General features: G+C 46.6%; 1 long non-coding RNA gene across 1 annotated transcript; it reads right to left on the bottom strand.

Moving 5' to 3' along the window:
• Nucleotides 1-5,047: 5,047 nt before the first annotated feature.
• On the bottom strand, nt 5,048-6,279 carry LOC103608097. The gene is made up of 2 exons (XR_552017.1): nt 5,971-6,279; nt 5,048-5,710 (listed from the first exon to the last, which is right to left on the bottom strand). It is a non-coding gene; the product is annotated as an uncharacterized LOC103608097 (long non-coding RNA).
• Nucleotides 6,280-13,138: the final 6,859 nt, after the last annotated feature.

Genomic DNA, 13,138 nt, shown 5'->3' with positions numbered 1-13,138 from the left:
CACTCAGCATCCGGGAAATGTAAATCAAAACTACACTGAGATACCATCTCACCCCAGTTAGGATGGCTAAAATCCAAAAGACTCTGAACGATAAATGCTGGCGAGATTGCAGAGACAAAGGAACTCTCATACATTGTTGGTGGGACTGCAAAATGGTGCAGCCTCTATGGAAAAAGGTATGGAGGTTCCTCAAACAGATGCAGATAGATATTCACAAGAGAAATGCCACATGATCTCACTTATTGGTGGGAGCTAAAAATAAATAAATAAATTCACTCACACACACACAAAAAAGTACCGGCGGAGAGGGGGAAGAAGATATAACAACTACAATTTTTTGAAGTTGTTACGACAAGCAAACGGAAAGGACATTGTTGGGTGGGAGGGAGGAGAGGGTGGTGGGAGGGAGGTTTTGGTAATGGGCCATAATAATCAACCACATTGTATATCGACAAAATAAAAATTTAAAGGAAAAAATAAATAAATAAATAAATACATGAAGAAATAAAAATAATTAAATAAATAAATAAATGGCGGCTTAGAGCCCTCAGTCAGAGAAAGGCCAATACCACTGTGGGTGAAGAGGACAATAGGACTGGGGATGGCTATGCCACTGCCATTAGGGTTTGGAAGCTGCCCCCACTGGGGTGGAAAAGGCCTCATCTGCTGGGAGTGGAGAGGCCAATTCTGCTGGGGTTTGAAGACATCTTCCACTGGTAAAGAAGACTTATCAGAATTTGGAGGCTCAATGTGCCCAGCTTCATCAGAGTCTTCCCACACATCCCCATCCCAACTGATTGGAACCCATTCTTTCTCAGTCAATGTCCTCACATTAACAGTAGACACACTGTCAGGCTGAAAGCTCAGCTTGCATTGCATTTGATCCAGTCTCAGGATGAGGTTCTGCAGTTGATTTTCAATAATTTCAGCCCTGTGACTACAGGAGATAAGCCACTCCTTGAAGGCACACATACAAGCTCTTTGGTCATTTACGTGATGATTCAGCTAGGAATTTGAATCCTTGACTCATTCATTTCTTTCATAACTTTGTCCAAAGACATTAGGAACAACCAATCAATGTCACATTAGTTTTCCAAAAACATTTGTAAGTATTGTATAGAGTCATCTTTTCTTTCTTTCTTTTTTTTTTTAACAGTCATTTTGACCCTTACTTTTCAGTGTTTAAGAGTATCCAATACAGTCTCTTGCTTCCTCTCACCATGTGATCTGCTTGTCCCCACTGGCTGCCTGCTACTTTCCGCCATGAGTAGGAGCAGCCTGAGGCCCATGCCAGATGCAGCAGTTCCAGAACCACTGTCCCTGCAGGACAACCTGGGCCCATCCCTGGCTGGTCAGTTGCTCCACTTCAGTATTCCTGGTGAGGTTTGGGTATGAGAAGGCCAACATATGCAACACATTTCACTAAACCCAGATCTCAGGCCACAGTAAAAATGGCAACCCCAGAGAGTCAACTGCTGAGCACCCCTGGAAAGGACTAAACTCCCTGGCCCACACTAAGTGCAGTTCGATTTCCCTCCAGCCAGATTCTGGGCTCCAGACTCCATTTCCCAGAAGGCCCTGTGTCTTCCCGAATTAAGTTCTCCCACAAATTTGAAGTCCTTTTCATGGTTCCCAGTGCAGTAAAAGCTCAGTCCCCAGGGTGCAGGTTAGGCCACACCTGAACCCTTCACTTGGATACTGGGCCAGGATCCCTGAAGCCTCCAGGACAGGGATTTAGCCTGAATCCTGGCACCATCTTGTTCATGTGGTCTAGCTATGGACTACATTTCCCAGAGGTCCCTGTGGCTCAAGGCAACTTTCTGCAAGAACTCAGCCATCTTTTCCCACAGTAGCAAGAGTTCAATTCCAGGTGGAGAGCTGCTTGGATCTGTGATAGGATCAGCTCAGCCCAAAGGGATTGACGCCAAACTAGGAGTGATTCGAGATTGCATATCTATCAATCTGCCTTCAAGTTTGCTAATTCTAATACATTGACTTCTGGTCAAGATGAAAGAATAGACAGTACCCAGCATCACCCTCTCCCACAATCAACCAATTTACAACTGTTAAAAAGCAACTACAGGGCCGGCCCCATAGCTCACTCAGAGAGTGTGGTGCTGGTAGCGCTGAGGCCGCAGGTTCGGATCCTACATAGGGATGGCCGGTGCGCTCACTGGCTGAGCTGAGCGTGGTGCAGACCACACCATGCCGAGGGTTGCGATCCCCTTACCGGTAAAAAAAAAAAAAAGATTAAAAAAAAAAGCAATTACAGCCAAGCAGGGACCGCTAGAGCTCAGGGTAAGAGGAGGAAAGACCTACAGAGTTCATGAAGGTAGGAGAAGCCACAACAAGAGAAAGCAAGCACTGCTCCATTTTGAGCCCCGGCCACTTCACGGCTGTCCCTGGTGAGCACACAAAGCAAGAGCAAGCAAAAGCCTCAGCTGTGCCCTTCATATGAAGTTGGTTGGAGGCTTCAGTGGAGAAGTGGGCCATGGTGGCACCCAGGCCGGTAAGAACACTAACACGGTTCCCATGGACCCACATAGGAGTTAGGGGCCACAGACAACTGGAAAAAGGAGCCACTCAGAGGATGTTGAGTCATTGCAAGGGCCTGGCACATGGCCTATCCCATGGGAAGTGTTTGGACTGCAGGCATTGGGAGAGACAGGCCCACTAGGGGAACAATGGGGCACAGCAGGGACAGCTGGTCTGCCCTCTAATCAGCACAGGACCACTCAGTGGAAACTGGCCAGGAATATAGAACTACAGGGGGTACAGTTTGCTGAAAAGACTCAGGCCCAGACCAGAGTTTCCAGACAACACAGGTGCACCAGACCACACAAGACCCAGAAGGGCTTAAAAGGTCAACAATTAAAACCTGAGCTGCACAAAAAGCTTTCTCCAGGGAATCAGCAGCAAAGCAGCAATTTAGCTCAACCACAGAGCTCAAATACTCGTTCCCACAGGAAGTTCCCCCATCTTAGAAGTAACCTAAAGACAACAAATTAGTTCCAGTGCAGAGTTTAAGTGTGGGAACAGCAGATAATCCAACAGAGAACTAAAAGAAACAACAAAATATCCACAGATCAGAGACAAAGTTTTTTTTTCCCTTTTGTCTTTTTTACTGACCAGTAACGGTATCGCAACCCTCAGTGTCGCACCCGTACCGGGGACACGCAACGGGATCGCAACCCTCGGTGTTGCACCTGCACCGCACTCAGCCAGTGAGCAGGAACCGGTCTCCACATGGGATCCGAACCCTCGGCGGGAGCGCCGCCACGCTCCCAAGCGGCGCACTCTCCAGTGCGCCACCGGGCCAGCCCAGAGACAAAGTTTTGATATTAACTAGTAAAGGTCTAACACTACCTAAGATCACCTACAAAACTTAGAAAAACCGGAACCCCCCCCAGGCTCCCAACCTGGGATGGGGGGCAATCCAAAGGCCTTGGCCATCTCCCTCCCTGATGACTAAATCCAGCCCAAGCGATGACCATCAGGCCACTGCTGGAAGCACCCCAGTCTCCAGAGCCAGGGCAGTGGGGAATGTCAGGCCTCGGCCACACCCCTCAACATCCACTACCCGCCCAGTGATGACCGATAGGCAGGCTGTCACCGGAAGCACCCTGGGCTCCTGAGCCAGGGTGGGGGTGGGGCCGAGGGCCTCAGCCATAACCCCCAATTTACACACCCAGCCCAGCAATGAACATCGGACCACTGCCAGAAGCACCCCTGGTTCCTCAGCTGGAGCAATGGGGGGCAGAGAGACCCAGCCATGCCCCCCAAGCTCTGCACCCATCCCAGTGATGACCATCGAGCTGCTGCCAGAAGCAACCTAGGCTCCTTAGGGCCTCAGCCACTCCCCCCCAACATCTGCACCCAGCCCAGCAATGACTGCTGAGCTGCCACCAGAAGACCCCTGGGCTCCCCTGCTGAAATGGGGGGTGCAACTGGCCTCAACTGCACCCCCCCTTCTCCTTCTTCCATCCTGTCCCCCTTCCCCTTGCTCTCTCCCCCTCCCACCAGCTGCTCAGCAACAACATTGGTTCTGGTATTTGCAGGAATTCCTTTCTAATCTGATTAGAAGTAAAGACGTTAATGACACTCATGGGAGAGGCTGCAATGTGCTACTACTGGTGGCCTGAAACCTGGACTCACAGCAGCTATGACTCTCTTCTGCAGCCTGGGAGGCCAACCCTAGTTCTGTTGAACTGACGTACCCCACATCCCTGGCCAGAGATCAGACAAGCAGATCCTCCTTAGGTGGACCACACCCTATTCCTTCTCCTACCTCCAGCCCCACCTACTGACTGAGTTTTGTGTGCCAGAGCCCCCAAGCCAGAAAAACAGCTGACAGTTCTCTACACTAATGACTATACCCTTGGGCCTGTGGAAATAAAGTGCATCCAGCCCCTTGCAGAAAAGTGGCCTGGCATTTCCACCCTGAGCAATTCCACCTAGCAACCTTGTCAACAGTCTCAGAAGCTCATGCTGGGTGCAGCAGAGTATGTGATGATATTTGTTTTAAAAATAAGGATTAGTACATTTACACATCTCTACTGTTACTAGAAAAAACAGCGTTTCCATAACCTATTGCAAGTTTAGGAATCCCTTTATAGGAAAAAATAAATATATTAGAATGTAAAAAATAATAACAAGAATAATAATAAATAAAATAAAAATAAATACTATACTAAAAAACAAACAAACAAAATGAGTGTCCGATGCAGGTGCTTTGTGTATATCTGTAAATAGTTCTCTCCATAGACCACCAGTGCTATGTTTACTACTGGATGTAGAGTCATTTGAAAAGTCCCAGTGGCAGGTATAATCAAACACCCCTGATTCTACAGCATCCACCAAGTAAACTGGGATTACATCAGGACTACACTCCCAGTGGCGAGGAGGTCAATTGTTTTAAGGAGGAAAAGAAAGTCAGGCAGGGCACTGTCATCATTGTGTTAAGGGAAAGTGAGGGGATTGCAGGTTCCTCCAGCTAAATCAGGGTTCTTGGTGTCTCAAACAAAGAATTGGACAAGACACATCAGAGGCAAAAATCAAAGAGCAATTTTTGTTTTTAGCAAAGAGAGAGTACACTCTGGAGAGAATGGAGCAGGCTCGAGTGAGAAAATGGCTCAAGAGCACCATCAGGTACATTCCCGGGGTGTTAAGTCCTCTTAGCTGGATTCATGTCATTTGGTCATTGGTTGAGCCCTGAGTGTAGTCTCTGTTGATTGGCACCCTAGCTGGTGGGCACTCATCGGTCCAACCAAATGGTGCCCTACCCCCGCGTGGCTACTTTCGCACAAGCGCATGTCTATGTCCTTGGGGAACCTGTGGTACCGGTTATCCCACTTTCGAATAACCAGTTTTCCTCCTCCCACTCTTGTCTCTATCTAGATTCCTCCTTTACTTTCCCTCTGAGAGACGTGATCCCCATAAATCTTTATGGCTTGTACAGGGATGATGGTTCATTTCTATAGCTGCTTCTTCACTGAAAAGGGGCACTGGGCCAGCCTACTGGGGATCATGAATCTCTCACCCTACCTGGTCTAAGTAGCAGAGCGGGATTAAGGGGCACATGGTTGTGGTCAGTCCAATGCGTGTTAGCGGGTGAAGCTGGTGTCTGGCCCATGCAGTGTGCAGTAGGGGCCAGTGGCGGTTCCAAGGGGTTGATATCCTTGTTGCACAATCATCTGCAATTTTATGGACTCTAAATGAGAAGAGATAAATTTGATTAAGAGGTCTAGTAAATAGCGCCCAAAAACCAGGGCTAGAATTAGCATCATCAGAGGTCCTAATTGGGGCAGGAGCCATGGGAAACCAATTCCGGATTTTTAACCAGGAACCCCAGAACTCAGATGACTGTTGTAACCAAGAGGCTCTATCTGTTAATTTCTTTGCAGCATCCCTCACTAAGCCTGGCTGGTTAACAAAGAAGCAACATCTTCTTCCAAAACCAAGAATACTTACCTTTAGTGGTTAGGCCAAGTGAGGGCAGAGGAGTTCTTTGCCAGGGGGCTCACATCTTCACAGCAGCACAGGTGTGACAGTGATCCGGCAAAGATGGAGGTCAGGAGGCAGAGAAGGATACTATGAGCCATGGCTCTGTCCCAAATTTTGAATCAGGATTCCCAGGGCAACCTTGGACACACTCTTCCTGTGTCTGAATAAATTCAAAATACCTTCCCATCAGGTTCAACTATCAGGTTATCGAAACAGGCTTCCTCTGAGAAGAAACAGTTGCACTTCAGGAGGTTTTCTATACCTTTTGGAAATTGGCCTAAGGAACAAAATTTTGCATTTTATCAAAATAATTTCTTGCGTTGTCTTTACTGGGTTATCGATTACATAAAAAACTGAGCTTTAAAAGGGTTGAGAGTTTTGCATCCATATAACTTTCTGAGTTGTTGTTGAAGTCTCTGATTATCACTTTGATTAAATGAATAACTATTATTTCACATTGACCTGTGATCCTGTTCTGATCAAATGTCTTAAACCTATTAGCATTCTTGATGGGCTTCCCCAATATCAAAATTCTCAAGTCTTTGGCATTTTCCAGTTGCATCCCTGGACAGCCTCAATGGATACAGCTCTCGTCTTGTAGTGATATTAACTGATTAGACATATTTGGTAAATTGTATGGGAAGAATTATCAAACCATAAGTGTCACTATATCTTCTTTCAGTTGCATTTATGAGTATGTTGTTGATATAGGTATTATAAAGTTATATAAAATTCTTAAAACCTAATGTTATTCACATTTTGGTTATATTAAGTCTTCTTTAAGGTTATATTAATAGGAATATACTATTGATATAAATATTTGAAAGATTATATAAAATTTATAAGTCTGATGGTCTTGATGTAATACTATTAGTCATAATTCTCGTTATCTGAAAGTGTTGTCTGCAATAGGAATAATCATATTTCCTGGTCAGATTTTAACCACCATTCTAAGTCTCTGTCAAAGGTTTGATTTTTCTCTAAAGACATTTAGATTTATGACAATCAGATTTAAAGACAACCAGATTTATGGAAGACTCATAAGTAATCTGAAATACAGGTTCCTAATAACAATCAATGGACAAAATGTTAAATTTCAGAACTCTAATACGGAATCTGACTGATTTATAAAACCGCTAATCAAGATCAAGCAAAATGAAAATTAATTACATAAGGTTAAATAACTGATAATGTTTCGTAACTTTCATTTAAAACATTGTCGGTTCTTAAGTGTTTTGTTTTCCAGATTTAAGGAAACTTTCTCTCTTAAGCTATTTATAACTTACAGCAATTTGATAAAATATACTTTTGTGAACAAAGATGGAAGCATTTGCTTGTCCTCTCTACTTGATTCTGCCAAAATTTGAAAACTGTTTGTGAGTATCCTTATTATTTTTACGGCAATATGATTATTTACATAAGTTCAATTAAAATTTGCTCCCTGTTCATAATAGAATACGACTGGAATCATTGGTTACATTGTCAAGGCTTCGACTAAAATATCCTATTTGAGAATGTGCATGAAATGCCTGACTTCACTCTTCTCCTCCTGTCTGCTTGTCAGGGAGGCAGAACCAGCCCCAGTGAGGCAGATGGGGCAGGATGGAGCTCACAGCGGGCGACGAAGGAAGGGGCCACCGAGGTGGGGGAGAAGGTTCTGTTACCGACAGACCAGGCTCGGCTTGCCCTCTCGCACTAAACAAATGACTTGCAAATCCAAAAGTTGGTGCAAGGATTGGAAGGTTTATTCAGATTACCGGTACTCAATTAAATGTCTAACCAAGCAAACAAAGAGAAAAGAGGAACAGTGGGGTCCACTTTATCCTAGTCCCAATCGGCAGGGCCAACCTCTTTCACTGACACAGTAATTGATAAAAGCAGTTCACCCCACTGTTGTCAGCACAAAGAAGAAAAGTACTGACTAGATTGAAATCAGAGAAATGGAGCATAGGCAGGAGCCCTCCTGGATGCACTTATACAGAACAGAAGAAGAGGGCTTGGAAAATCAGAGACAAAGCAAAGCTGGGAGCCCTCCAGGGTGCACCTACACCAAACAGCAGGAGAAGGCTCAGAAAATCAGAGAAAAGTAAAGAAGAAAAGGGAAGGAAAAAGGGAGAGTAAAAGAGGATAAAGCATTGCCTTGTCAGAATTTAGGCTGGGGACTCCAGGAGAGACTTACCAGCAGCAGAGACATGGGAGCAAAATAGTCCCAGTGGCCATTTGCCTCTTGTAGATAGAGTCTCCTCTTGTGCCCAAGGTTTTCCAATTTTTGCTGGTGCAGATACTAAGGCAGCACGTGTGCTTCATGGGAAAATCCCAGGACCATTCCCAGCACCCAGAGTCCCCTTACCTCCTGGCTTATACTGAATTAGGCTCTTGGGTCATAGAGATGAACGATGCACCCAGCAGTAAAGCAAGCAACGCTTTATTAAAAGAGGGGATAGACTTATGTATAATGGGGATAACTACAGTAAAGCTAGCCCCTAAGGGGAACTGTTCAGGGTCTTCTATAGGGAAAGGAGTTAAGGGGTAACAGGCCAGAGTCACTGGAGGAGGTCCATTCTGTTCTTCTTGGTTGTGTCATGGGTGCATACTTAGTCAGGGTTTTGGTCCTTGCACCTGCTCAGTAGGTCCAAGATGGAGGTGGTGTTCATCACTGTCACCCAGAAGGGACATTGTAGTGGTCACCTTGAAGCTATGTGAGCATGGGGGGAATTCCTACAGTGATCTTAAGGTTAATCCATAACTTAATTTTTACAATCACAGTGAATAAGCCTTAGGGAAGGGTTTTGCAACTCGGTGAATATCTGTTCTCTTCTTATCTCACTTTACTTCATCAGGGCAGACTATGTGCCCTGTAGGGTCTGACTGAGGAGTGGAAAAGTAACAAAGTGTCCTCTGCAGGAAAATGGAATCAGTTTGGTTCACAGGCCTGGCCTTACTGTTTCAGTTCAGTCCTCCCAATGCCCTCTCTCAATTATGTCGGCCTCCCCTTAAGTTCCAGACCCCAACTCACTGGTCGGCACTGCCCAGGGACAGTCTGGCAGTAGCAGCAGAACCAGGATGCAGCGAAAGAACCATACAAGAAAAGTCAGTGCCATTGAGACCTGAACCTTGAGGATGACTCAATCCAGAGGATGCAGAGCAGACTTTATACACTTTATAAAGTGTATACAGATGGTGGTGGTGGAGGAAATCTGAGCGTCCTCCCCTGATTAGGCTGGGGTGGCTGCTCTGCCCACATGCTGTCAAGCAAGTTTCAGAAGTTCTGTACAGTTGACCCCTGAACAAAGTGTGGATTAGGAGGGCCAACCCCCATGCCGACAACGGCCTTGACTCTCCATCAGCAGAGACCAGGCAGACACCATTCGCTCTCAGCGATGTGGAGAATGGAACATCTGCAAAGAGAGGGATCAGCTTGTGACAACAGGAAGTGGCTGGTCTGAGCTGGTTGAGGTGCTAGGCCCTGGGCCGATTGAAGCACAAAGTTACACAGAGACAAGAGTGGGAAGAAGAAACCTGGTTATAGATGAAAATGGGATAACTGGTACAACTGGGTCCCCAAGGACATATGCATGCACATGTGCAAAAGTGCCAGAGGAGCCAGTTACTGATTAATGTGTAAAGATACTGGAAAATTGCTGGAGGGAGAAGGAATGTTTGCTAAGATCAAGCTTTTGTTGGTGGATCACTTAATTGTCTAATGGAATGTCACATGACTTGTTTCACTGAAAGTTACCAGCCTATATTGTTAAACTATAACCCCACCTATGGTCTCTTCCTGTAACTTCCTGGTCTGGAAAATAAATGCAGGAAGAGAACCCCAATTCGGGGTTAATTTCCCAAGAAGGGTTGCCTCTTGCTTGAGGGTTCTGGGGAGATTAACCACTTTGGGGTCTCTCACTGCTCAGAAGAGATGGGCTTAGAGTAATCCTTTGCGGCTCCATCACTCAGGGGAAGTGGGGTGACAAATCCATGGGGGGCAAAGCAATAGTGGCGAACCCCTGATAATTTCTACACACCACGTGTCTGTAGAGGTGGCATATTGCCCATCAGTTGTTAATGAAGCACAATGTCTGGGGGTCATTAGACCAAGGGGCACCTGGTGTGCGATTGTGCAGTTCTCAGCTCTGACAGAAGTACTTTTCCACTTCCTAAGAGAGCCAAAAGAGGTAGAAAGGTTTCCAGCTCAGATCAGTCTTGGCCCCCTCAGAAGCATGATGAAAAGCCTCCTCCTGGTTCCAAATGTTGCCTTGAAGAAGAGTATCAGCCGAGCAGGTCTAGGTGGACTTCATAATTGTGGGTCTCAGTGAGGAGAAAGTGACTTTTCTGGAGAGTGGAAGCAGAATGTCTCCACCCTTGCTTGATGAGCCATAGGTCAGACTCTGATGATTAACCACCTTATAGTTATGGAAAGGAAATTTGGAGTGAAACCTGGGAGCAGCAAATTAGAGGAAGTGGGGAGTATTTTTTTTACAATTAAAGTTGATGGTTAAGAGGTCAGCCCATGGCTCACTTGGGAGAGTGTGGTGCTGATAACACCAAGGCCACAGGTTCGGATCCCATATAGGGATGGCCGGTTCGCTCACTGGGTGAGCGTGGTGCTGACAACACCAAGTCAAGGGTTAAGATCCCCTTACCGGTCATCTTTTGAAAAAAAAATTTTTTTAAAAAAAGAAAAAAAAGGAAATAAATCAAACTGAAAATATGTATCAGCTGATCCATGTTCCCCTGTGGCTTCTCCATCCCTGGGTGACTGCTCATGTCCAGGACTTTATGACTCTGCATCAGGACCCCTCATTATGCAACAAAATTTCAAAGACCAATCCCCAAAAGCCACAGCAAGTCCCAGATCTAACTGATGACCCCCTGCTTCAACATCCACCTCTCAGGGAGAAAATAGACCCCTCCATATTGTGCAACGTCTACCATCCTTGCCCCTGCAGGCCCTCTCCTCAGCCCTTCCCATACAAGAAGTGGCACTCTGTACCCTGCTTTCTCCCCTTCAGCCATCCTGCCTTTCCGGGAAGTGGCAGGTGCTGAAGCACCATTAGGATTCAGGTTCCTTTTGCAATAACAGATATACAGCAATGTAAAGAAACACTTGGAAAAATGTTTAGAGGACCCTGATAAATTTACAGACAGGTTCCAGACCCTATCCTTGGCTTTTGACCTCTCCTGGAGGGATGTCCAGTTTATTCCTGCAACTTACTGTACCCCTATAAAAAAAAAAAAACCACTACATCCTAGATGTGGCATGAAAAGAAGCAGATGAAATCTTTGCTAGAAATCCTCAGGGAAACAATCCAGGAGGGAAAACTGTCCCCACGACCAGATTGGGATTACAACACCACAGGGGGAATGACTGGAAGGGCAGCGTTCTTGGAAGCCCTGTTAGGAGGCATGAAAACAGGAATACAAAAGCCTGTAAATTAGGATAAGCTGAGGAGAATCATCCAAGGAAAGGATGAACACCCTGCAGCTTTTTTGAAAGATTAAAAGAAGGATTTAGAAAGTTCACCAATTTGGATCTGGCCTCGCCCAGTGGCCAAGCCCTGATAGGACAATATTTCATAAGTCAATCAGCCCCTGATATTAAACGTGAGCTGCAGAAGTTACAGTTGGGACCACAGATAAGTCAGACTGTATTGGCTCTCTCTGCTTCCACCATGTTGCAGACTCCTGGGTAACTGTTGCCACCACCAGATGGACTTCGGACTTCCCAGCCTCAGAAACTATTTTCTATGGTCCCTCAGGAATGGATTTTTCATAATGGACATAGGTGGCATAAGATAGTCTGGTGGCCTATCCCACTTGGCTCCCTCTACATAGCAGGACAATCTCATATGAGCAGTCCAGCCAATCCAAAGTGAGGGATCAAAGAGCTCTCATTAGGAGCACTCTCCAATAGAAATATAACATAAGCGGGAGACTTCCGGTCAAGATGGCAGAATAGACGGTCCCTAGCATCACTCTCTCCCACAAATCAACTGATTTAAACTATAAAAACATAACATCAAGTGCATATGGAATGGGGAGATGTCCAGCGGGAGAGGCAGAAGCTCCGCGGAGACCACATGCCCTGCAGGGCTGCCATCACACCATCCAGCAGATAGGCTATGCGCTGCCACCCGGCTCCATTCTCAGCCCAGCCCAGTGCGCACAGAGTGGGGAGACATCTGGCTGGGGAGGCGGAGGCTCCACAGAAACCACACACCCTGTGGGGCCACCACTGCAGGTAGGCTTCACCGCAGGCATCCGGCTCCATTCCCAGCCTGGCCTAGTGTGCTCGGAGAAGGGAGACGTCTGGCAGGGGAGGCGGGAACTCCACGGGGACCACACTGCTGCTGTGCAATCCAGCAGCCTGGCCCAATGCATACGGAGCACAGAGTCATCCAGCAAGGGAGATAGAAGCTCTGTAGAGGCCACACACCCTGTGGGGGGGCTGCTGCTGCACAATCCAGCATCAGGTAGGCTTCGCCGCTGCCACCTGGCACCATCCCAAGCCCGGCCTAGCATGCACAGAGCAGGGAGACAACCTGCAGGGGAAGTGGAAGCTCTGCAGAGATCACACGCTCTGTGGTGCCTCAGCGCATCCCAGCAGCCCAGTCCAGAGCACACAGAACAGGGAGAAGTCCAGCACAGGAGGTGGAAGCTCAGCAGAGACCACACACCCTGCAGTACCACCCCGTGACCCAGCAGCCCGGTCGAGTCCAAGCTGACCACAGAGGTGGCTCCCCAGAGAGGCCCAAGACCTGAGGCAACCACACACGCAAGACACTGGTGGCCAACTGAGTAGTCACTGAGGTAGCCATACCAAATTGGCAACCACAGCAACATCTTAGTCAGTCAATAGTGTCAAACCTGTGGACTGTGAAACCCCCTGCACGATGAATAAACATCAAAGAAATAATAACAGAAATACAAAAAATCAAGAAAGTACTCCACCAAAGGATAATAACTCTCAAGCTCTAGATCCTATAGAACAAGAAGCCCTTGAAATGACTGACTAGGAATTTCGAGCAATAATTCTAAGGAAACTGAATGAGATACAAGAAAACTCAGCTAGACATCATGATGAAATGAGGAAAAGTATAAAGGATCTGAAAGAAGAAATGTACAAGGAAATCAATGC

This window comes from Galeopterus variegatus, unplaced genomic scaffold (assembly GCF_000696425.1).
Source record: "Galeopterus variegatus unplaced genomic scaffold, G_variegatus-3.0.2 Scaffold8010, whole genome shotgun sequence".
Taxonomy (NCBI): Eukaryota; Metazoa; Chordata; class Mammalia; order Dermoptera; family Cynocephalidae; genus Galeopterus; species Galeopterus variegatus.
Note: the sequence above shows the minus strand (reverse complement) of the source record. Positions and strands in the feature narration are given on the sequence as shown.